The sequence below is a fragment of the Delphinapterus leucas genome, chromosome 10 (assembly GCF_059928025.1).
Source record: "Delphinapterus leucas isolate spDelLeu-1000000601 "Yukka" chromosome 10, BTC_Dleu_Yukka2, whole genome shotgun sequence".
Taxonomy (NCBI): domain Eukaryota; kingdom Metazoa; phylum Chordata; class Mammalia; order Artiodactyla; family Monodontidae; genus Delphinapterus; species Delphinapterus leucas.
In genome coordinates, this window is record NC_143138.1 from 78,864,926 (window position 1) to 78,872,951 (window position 8,026).

The window sequence follows — 8,026 nt, forward strand, 5'->3', positions numbered from 1 at the left end:
GGGATTATAATACAATGGAAGTGGCGTTCTAGCAAAGGCGATCGCCTAAGGGTAAGAGAACAACAGAAAGAAATGGGGTGGGAGAGAAAGAGCCAGTCTGAAGGAGGTGACACAAGCTTGATCTTCGTGGTGGTCGTGCAAACGACCCTTGCAGACAGACCTCCGCTACAGGGAGGGTAGCTGACTGAGGGCTGCAGCTGCTGCTACTCTGAACTCCATCCCAGCACCAAGGCCACACTCCACGGGCTGACTTTGGCTCAAGGACTCCTCAATGGCCGTCCAGATGCTTCCATTCAGCCTTCTCTCCTTGTCTCCTTGCTTTCCAGTCAGACGGCTTTCCCAGCCTTTTCCAGCTCCCTCCCAAACTCTTTTCATTCAGGTATTTCTCCTTAAAAAAAAATTTCTTCAGTGTTTAATTCTATCTTAGCATCTGCTTCTTGGAGGAGCCAGACTCATTGTCTGGAAGGAAAATAGGTGTAGGTTGGCAAAGAAAGTCAGAGGAAACGGTGGGAGCACAGGCAAGGAGGCAGAAGAAGCTCCAAGTACAAGAAATGGAGCCACATACAGTACCTGACCGGGAAGGAAGGAAGGGCGTGGAGTGGGAAATGTGTTCCCGAGCTAAATGGTATATTAGATGGGGAAAGTAATCAGGGTCAGATCATCAAGGACCTGTTAGGGCAGCGGTCCCCAACCTTTTTGGCACCAGGGACTGGTTTCGTGGAAGACGATGTTTCCACAGACCAGGGTCGGGGCCGGAATGGCTCCGGCGGTAATACGAGTGATGGGGGGCGATGGAGAGCGGTAGATGAAGCTTCGCTCACTCGCCCACCGCTCGCCTCCTGCTGTGCAGCCGGTCCGAGGCCCAGGGCGTGGGGACCCCTGTGTTAGGGGATTCAGAATCTGTCCAGGTTCTGCGGGGGACGGACTGTCGAGTTGTAGGAAAGAGTAACAAAATCAGGTCTGCGTTGCCCGCAGGCAGCAAGGGAAGATGGACTGGTGGAGAGCAGGACTGGAAGGTCAGAGAGAAGACGCTGCACTGATTCAGGTGAGCAATCATGAGGGCCTCACCTGGGGAGGGTAAAGTGATGGAGAAGAGAGAAAAGATAGATGCAAGTGATATGCACGAGGTGATATTGTTACAACTTGATATTCTTGGACTCTGGTGAATATGGAGGGTGGCTGAAAGTAAGGAGCTGAGGGAAATACCCAGGTTTCTAGTGGAAGCAGCCTATTATATAGAAGCCTAACAGTTCACTGGAAACAAACTGGCCAAGAAGCACACACCTGCATTCATTAAGCTGCATGACATTCATAACTTGTAATTCACGTGACATTTATTTTATTATTATTTTTGTGTGTGTGGTATGCAGGCCTCTCACTGTTGCGGCCTCTCCCGTTGCGGAGCACAGGCTTCGGACGCGCAGGCTCAGCGGCCATGGCTCACGGGCCCAGCCGCTCCGCGGCACGTGGGATCGAGTAAAAGTGCAGCCTCAGCCTGATCCCTTGGGGAGCTCTAGAGGGCAGATTACATCTCAGAGACTGTCCTGCCGAAAGCAAGGGAGCTGAGCTTCTCTAACCCTGAGCTGGTCAGTCTTTGGCTACGGGCAACCTCCACTTCCAGGTCTGCACATCCCCTGAGATAAACAGTGCCCGGCACAGAGGATGTACTCAGGAAAATATTTCTTGAAAACATTGGTTAATTTTAGAATTATTGTCATTGTCTTTTTATTGTTGTTGCAACAATAAATAAGACATATAGTATGTAAAAGAGCCAGTACAGTCCCTGGCCCATCCAGGCCACCTGAGAAGGGGGTGTGCACCCTGACTCTGCATGTGACTGGGAGCATGTGCACTGCCTGTGTGCCCAAGGCATAATCTCCAGCAAAGGGTTTGTTTTTATGCAAATACATAAAGCAGGGGCTGCCACTGCAAAACCATCACGAATATTTTTACTGTCATTTCTCTGCAGCTAAACACAGGTGTGGCAATGAAGGGAAAAGGTACAAAACTAGGTATCTTACACTGGAATTGACCTGAAAAAGAAGAGGGCGACCAAAAGCGGGGGAAGAGGACAGGAAACCCTGGAAATAAGTGTGGCCTGTTTACACCTGGGACTCAATGATTGCTTGTCAGTTGCCTTGAAAATGGAGTCCAGCCCTAGAACCAGACAAACGTGAGTTGAAAAGATAGTTCCCACATTTAATACGTCAGTGGCCTTGGGTGAGTGGCTGAAATTTTGTAGAATGTGGGATGATAATAATTGTACCCTCTTCCCAGGGTTATTCTAAGGAGTGAATGAGTCAGTGAATGAAGAAATGCCTTTACCATGCCTCCCAAAGAGTACTCAATCATTATTTTTGTTGTTGTTGTTACTTGTTACATCTTTTCACTCGGTTAATTAATGTTTCCTTATTGCAAAGTGCCCTGTCAGTGCGCTTTTGTTTCTTCATTCTCTCTCTCCTCTAATTATAAAGTGTTTGAATCTGCCCTTTGGAACTCAGGGAAGGTCTAGGAGGCTGAAACCTTTTTCCTACAAGTAAGAAATGGGGGGCACAGAAAGGGCTTTGTACTTGGAAGTGCCCCGCGGGATCCTGCACAGTTTCATTATTAGACAACCCAGGATCAGAGGAGCTAAATGACCCACACAGACAGGCAGTAGAGCTGGAGTTTGAACCCAGGCAGTCAGGGTCTAGAGCCCTTCTGCTTCATCACAAGGGGATATGATGCCTGCACTCCTCCAGGGCTTTGCCAGCGGTTTGGTTGACTTCCACTATGTGACAGCAAGTCGCCAACCAGCCTCTAAGCCTGAAGTTCAGGAACCCTCAGCACTCAACAAACCCAGCAAATCTGGAGGGCTTTCAGGGGCTAACAAACTTGTGACAAATCTAACTGAATGCTGGAAGCTGCATGATTGCTTGTGATTGGCCCAGGATGAATGGCTCTGCTTGTTTTCATTTCAGAAAGTATCCCTTCTTGCCTGTGACACGTGGCCCTAGAGAACACGTATTATTTCCCCCAGAAAATCAGCAAAAACTAATTTCCAAAATATTTCCAACAATTCTGCAACACACAACCTCAGCCAAATGCGATTAAATTCCACCTTTCTTGCAGGTGAGTCTTTTTATCAGTGTGAGCAATAGACTCATGTTTCATTTCAAATCCCCAAACATTGAGGCGATCTTGGTAAATGTAAAGATGAATGTTTCTGAAGAGTCTACATGGAGGGACATATCCAGGCAATTACAAGTAACGTCCAATAAAGAAACATAATAAATATTTAATAAGTTGAAGGAACTACTAACAGGAGAAGAGTTAGATCAGAACGTGTATATGTATGTGTGGAGAGACAGAGACACAGACAGGGAAATTACTACTTCCTACTCTCTCAATTTATATTTTTATTAGGACAAAGTCAAGTCCAGTCCTAGCCCCAGAGTTTGTACCTGTTTTCCTAGTCCCTTCTCTTAAAACCTTAAAATTCAGGCATATGATGAGAAATAAAGATGGAACACCTGAATTTTCAGTGAGAAACTTGGCCTTAGGAGCTGGCAATGTGTTATCAAGAAGGAAGAACTCCATTCTAGAATATCTAGGGGACAGAAGTGGGGAGGCAAAATCAGGTTGGACTTGATGTTTATACCCTCTGAAGGGTACAACACAGAACTTAACTACCCGTAGGCCTTCAAAAAAGTTAAAAATTCTTTTTATATTGAGAAAATCATCTTCATCTAGAGCTTCTGCCTAAATTCTGTCATAAACCAACCCTGTATTAAAAAAAAATGACCACTGTATCATAGTGAGGTTTTAAGAATCAAATGGGCTAATCTGTATAAGATCCTGGCTATTCTCTTAGTGAAGAAATGAGCCCTTGGGCCGCCAGGGCCCCTGGGGCTCACATATCTCTCATTTTCAAGCTCTCAGATGCCTGTCACACGTTCCGTCAGATATTGGATTAAAGTTCCAGCTCTGCCTCTTACCAGCTGTGTGACCTTGGGCAAGCAGCTTCACCTCTCTGAGCTCAATTGCTTCATCTGTAAATGGGGATAATAGTAATGCTTCCTACTTTATGGATTTGTTAAGGTTAAGAAGAGGTGCGTAAAAAAAAAAAGTGTGTACAGTTCTTCCCACAAGTCTGGACTAGCTAAGTGTTCCAGGTGTGGTAACTATTATTTGTTTGTTTGTTTTGCGGTACGCGGGCCTCTCACTGTTGTGGCGTCTCCCGTTGCGGAGCACAGGCTCCGGACGCGCAGGCTCAGTGGCCACGGCTCACGGGCCCGGCTGCTCCGCGGCATGTGGAATCTTCCCGGACCGGGGCACGAACCCGTGTCCCCTGCATCGGGAGGCGGACTGTCAACCACTGCGCCACCAGGGAAGCCCAACATGTGTATTTTATACCTAGAGCACAACCCAGTTTGGACCAGCCACATATCAAGTGTTAAAATAGCCACGTGTGTCTCGTGGCTATCACAGTGAACAGCTCAGCTTTTTTTTTTTTTTTAATTTATTTTTTGGCTTCTTTGGGTCTTCGTTGCAGTGCATGGGCTTTCTCTAGTTGCAGCGAGCGGGGGCTACCTTCGTTGCGGTGCATGGGCTTCTTATTATGGTGTCTTCTCGTTGCGGAGCACGGGCTCTAGGCGCGCAGGCTTCAGTAGCTGTGGCTCGAAGGCTCTAGAGCACAGGCTCAGTAGTTATGGTGCACGGGCTTAGTTGCTCCGTGGCATGTGGGATCTTCCCAGATCAGGGCTCGAACCCCTGTCCCCTTCATTGGCAGGTGGATTCTTAACCACTGCGCCACCAGGGAAGCCCCTGGACATCTCAGCTTGAAGCAGTAATCTCCCTGAGGGCACGGAACACAACAGCTTTACTGCTCTATCCACAGCACCAGACTCTGCGTGGCTCACAGTAAAAGCCAAATAAGTATTTGGTGTTTAAAAAAAAAAAAAAAGGAATACTTGTACAGAAGAAGAAATGCAAGCCCAGAGGGAGGAAGTGATTGGCCGCAAGGTCACAGGATTAATTAATAGCAAACCACTGCTAGCCCCCAACTGAAGCCATACAGCCTCAGTGCCTCCCGGAAACTGTAGGCATCACTGAGGCCAATCTTCCCCTCTAGGTACATGTATGCTCCCCAAGGTCAGCCCAAAGCATTTTTCTCTAAAACTTGACCTTGAAAGGCAGGAAACATTTTGTGAGAAAACTTAACTTTCTATTCCCTTGTAAATCCTACAGATAAGTCTTATGTAAGCGGCATTAACGTGCGAGGCACTGACTGTTGGAGATGGTATTTTGAAGTCCTCTGTACAGCTGTTATATGATCAGTGGAGGTTTCCTTCAGGATTCAGCCTCAATTTCTCCAGGCAAAGCTGCGAAGTGAGTCAGAGTTAGCACTCCATCCCCAGGCTGGTTGTGGAGGTTAGGACCTGTGGGTGTGAGTGAGACATGGCACAGAACGTGGTCAGCATAGCTCACCTCACCTTTATTTATCCTAACCTTTATAATCCTAACCTTTATTTCTCCCCTCCAAAAATCAGAATTAGGGTCATCATAAGACAAATCTCCCTCCCTCAGAAGATTTCATTGTAAATGAAGGGAGAGTAATCGCCAAAAAAAAGAGTGGAGATGCAGAAAATACAGGCTCAACCTATGTTTATAAGTAGAACAAAGAGAGTTACATGATATCACAATATGATCCTGTTTTCATTATAAAATTTACACTTCATCTATTTACGTTATAAGAAAGAGCGCCAGAAGATTATTTTTCAAAATACTATAGTTATCGTTAGGTAGTAAAAGTATGAATGATTTTTATTTACTCTTGGGTGATCTACCGTTTTTAATTTTCTTCAGTGGGTATGTATTTGTGTAAGAATGGAACAAGTGAAAATCTAGAGTAAATAAGTTTATGCACACATATATACATTCATATATGATCCCAAATGTTCCAACAATATTTAGGTGCTAATTATTTTTGAAGGTTCCCATGAAACCCAGTTTTTAGCTTTTAAGTAAACGACTTTGCCCCTCTCATGCTCACATTAGGCCTAGAGACAGAAAGCCAACTCTCAGTGCCATCAAAGGACCTTAGGGATGTAGCCTCCCTCAGGGTGCAGACAAACCAGCACACACCTACAGGCTGCCTGGGGGTGAGAGGCCTTTTCAAGGACCAGGGTGTGGGGGTCGTAGGCTGGTTCTGAGATCTGGCACAGCTATCAGCAAGCCTGCAAGTTGGGAATTCAAGCTCGTTAACTAGGAAACGGGAGTCTCCCATCTTCTGATTTGGTGATGATTAATTCAAAGAGCCACTGCCCCCTCTCTGCTGAGAGAAGAGCTCAGGTTGGAGATCAAGGCCCACAGAGAAGGAGTGGGGTTTTTTGTTTATTTATTTATTTATTTATTTTTGGCCGTGTTGGGTCTTCGTTGCTGCGCGTGGGCTTTCTCTAGTTGCGGCAAGTGGGGGCTACTCTTCATTGTGGTGCACAGGCTTCTCATTGTGGTGGCTTCTCTTGTTGCAGAGCACGGACTCTAGACACGAGGGCTCAGTAGTTGTGGCTCACGGGCTCTAGAGGGCAGGCTCAGTAGCTGTGGTGCACAAGCTTAGTTGCTCCGCGGCATGTGGGAGCCTCCCGGACCAGGGCTCGAATCCATGTACTCTGCCTTGGCAGGCGGACTTTTAACCACTGTGCCACCAGGGAAGCCCAGAGAAGGAGTATTTTGAAACATGCTCAGGGTTTCATGTCCCTTACCTGGAGACTACCTCCGCAGACAGAACTCTGAGACCAGTGGTTCTCAAGCAGGTAGATTGTACCCCCTAGGAGCCATTTGACAATGTCTGAAGACACTGAGTTGTCACCACCACTGGTGGGAGGTGGGTATTGCTGACATTTAGGGGGTGAGGCCAGGGATGCTGCTAAACATCCTACAATGCACAGGAAAGCCCCCAACGATGAAGAATTATCCAGCCCCTAATGTCAGTGGTGCCACAATTGAGAAACCCTCTCTTAGACAACCAAGGACATTATTTGCATGGTTTGAAGGAAGGCATGAGTCTTTGCTGCAATGCGTCAAAGTAGCAAAACTGGCTGTATCCTCTGTGGCCTGCAGGCCAAAGAAGGATTTGGGCTTGTCTATTTTCAGGAATTATTGGAATGGTCTGAGTATCTTGATTGTATCACTATCAGTGAGCACTGGCCTTAGGACGGACAGGCATGGAAAATGGACTTAATTTCACATGCCAGCCCCAGTCTAGTGTCAGGGGCTGCCATGTTGGGTTCTCCGGAGGCAGACCCTGAAACCTTGAGAGTCTGAAGTATGAGGTGTTTATTAAGCATCAACACCTAAAGAGAAGGGGAAAGAAGCAGTATTGGGTACAGGGAGAAAACAAAGCACAAAGCAAGGCTGACAAACCATCAGCCAACTTCAGGTTGTAGATGGGCAGGGCTCTGGAGCTGGCATTTTCCATTAGAGTTGTACAACAGTGCCCTGGAATGGCTGGGCCTTTATGACCACCGTTCCCCACACCCCACGCCCCCGCCTCACCCACCTACCCGGCTCAGTCACTAGGTGAAGGCTGCCCTGGGAAGCCTTCCAGGCAGGGGACACTGCAGCTAAAGCTGACCTCAAAGATGCTAACATCTAGAGCATCTGCTGACCATACTCCTTGCAGCTGGACAGCAAATATTTCCTTGAAAGGGCATCTGGATGCCGCAACTCCGTGTCTGCCGCAGGGTGCGTACACACTCAACAAAAAGGCGGTGCGGCAATCCATTAGCAATGTCTGTCATGGCCCATGTGCAGAACAGCAGCATCTGTGCCAGATATTGGGCAACCCTGCATTAGTAACAGGGGCAATGGGTAAGGCCTATAATTGCAATATCATGATGATAGCCCCAAATAGACTGTATCTGGAAGAAAACCCAAAAGCATACCAGTCAAAAGGGGAATGCAGCCTGCCTGCCATGTGGTTAACTATCAATTTGCCCAGATTGAAAATGGAAACATTCCTCTGGCTCTGATTTGTGATAAGCAA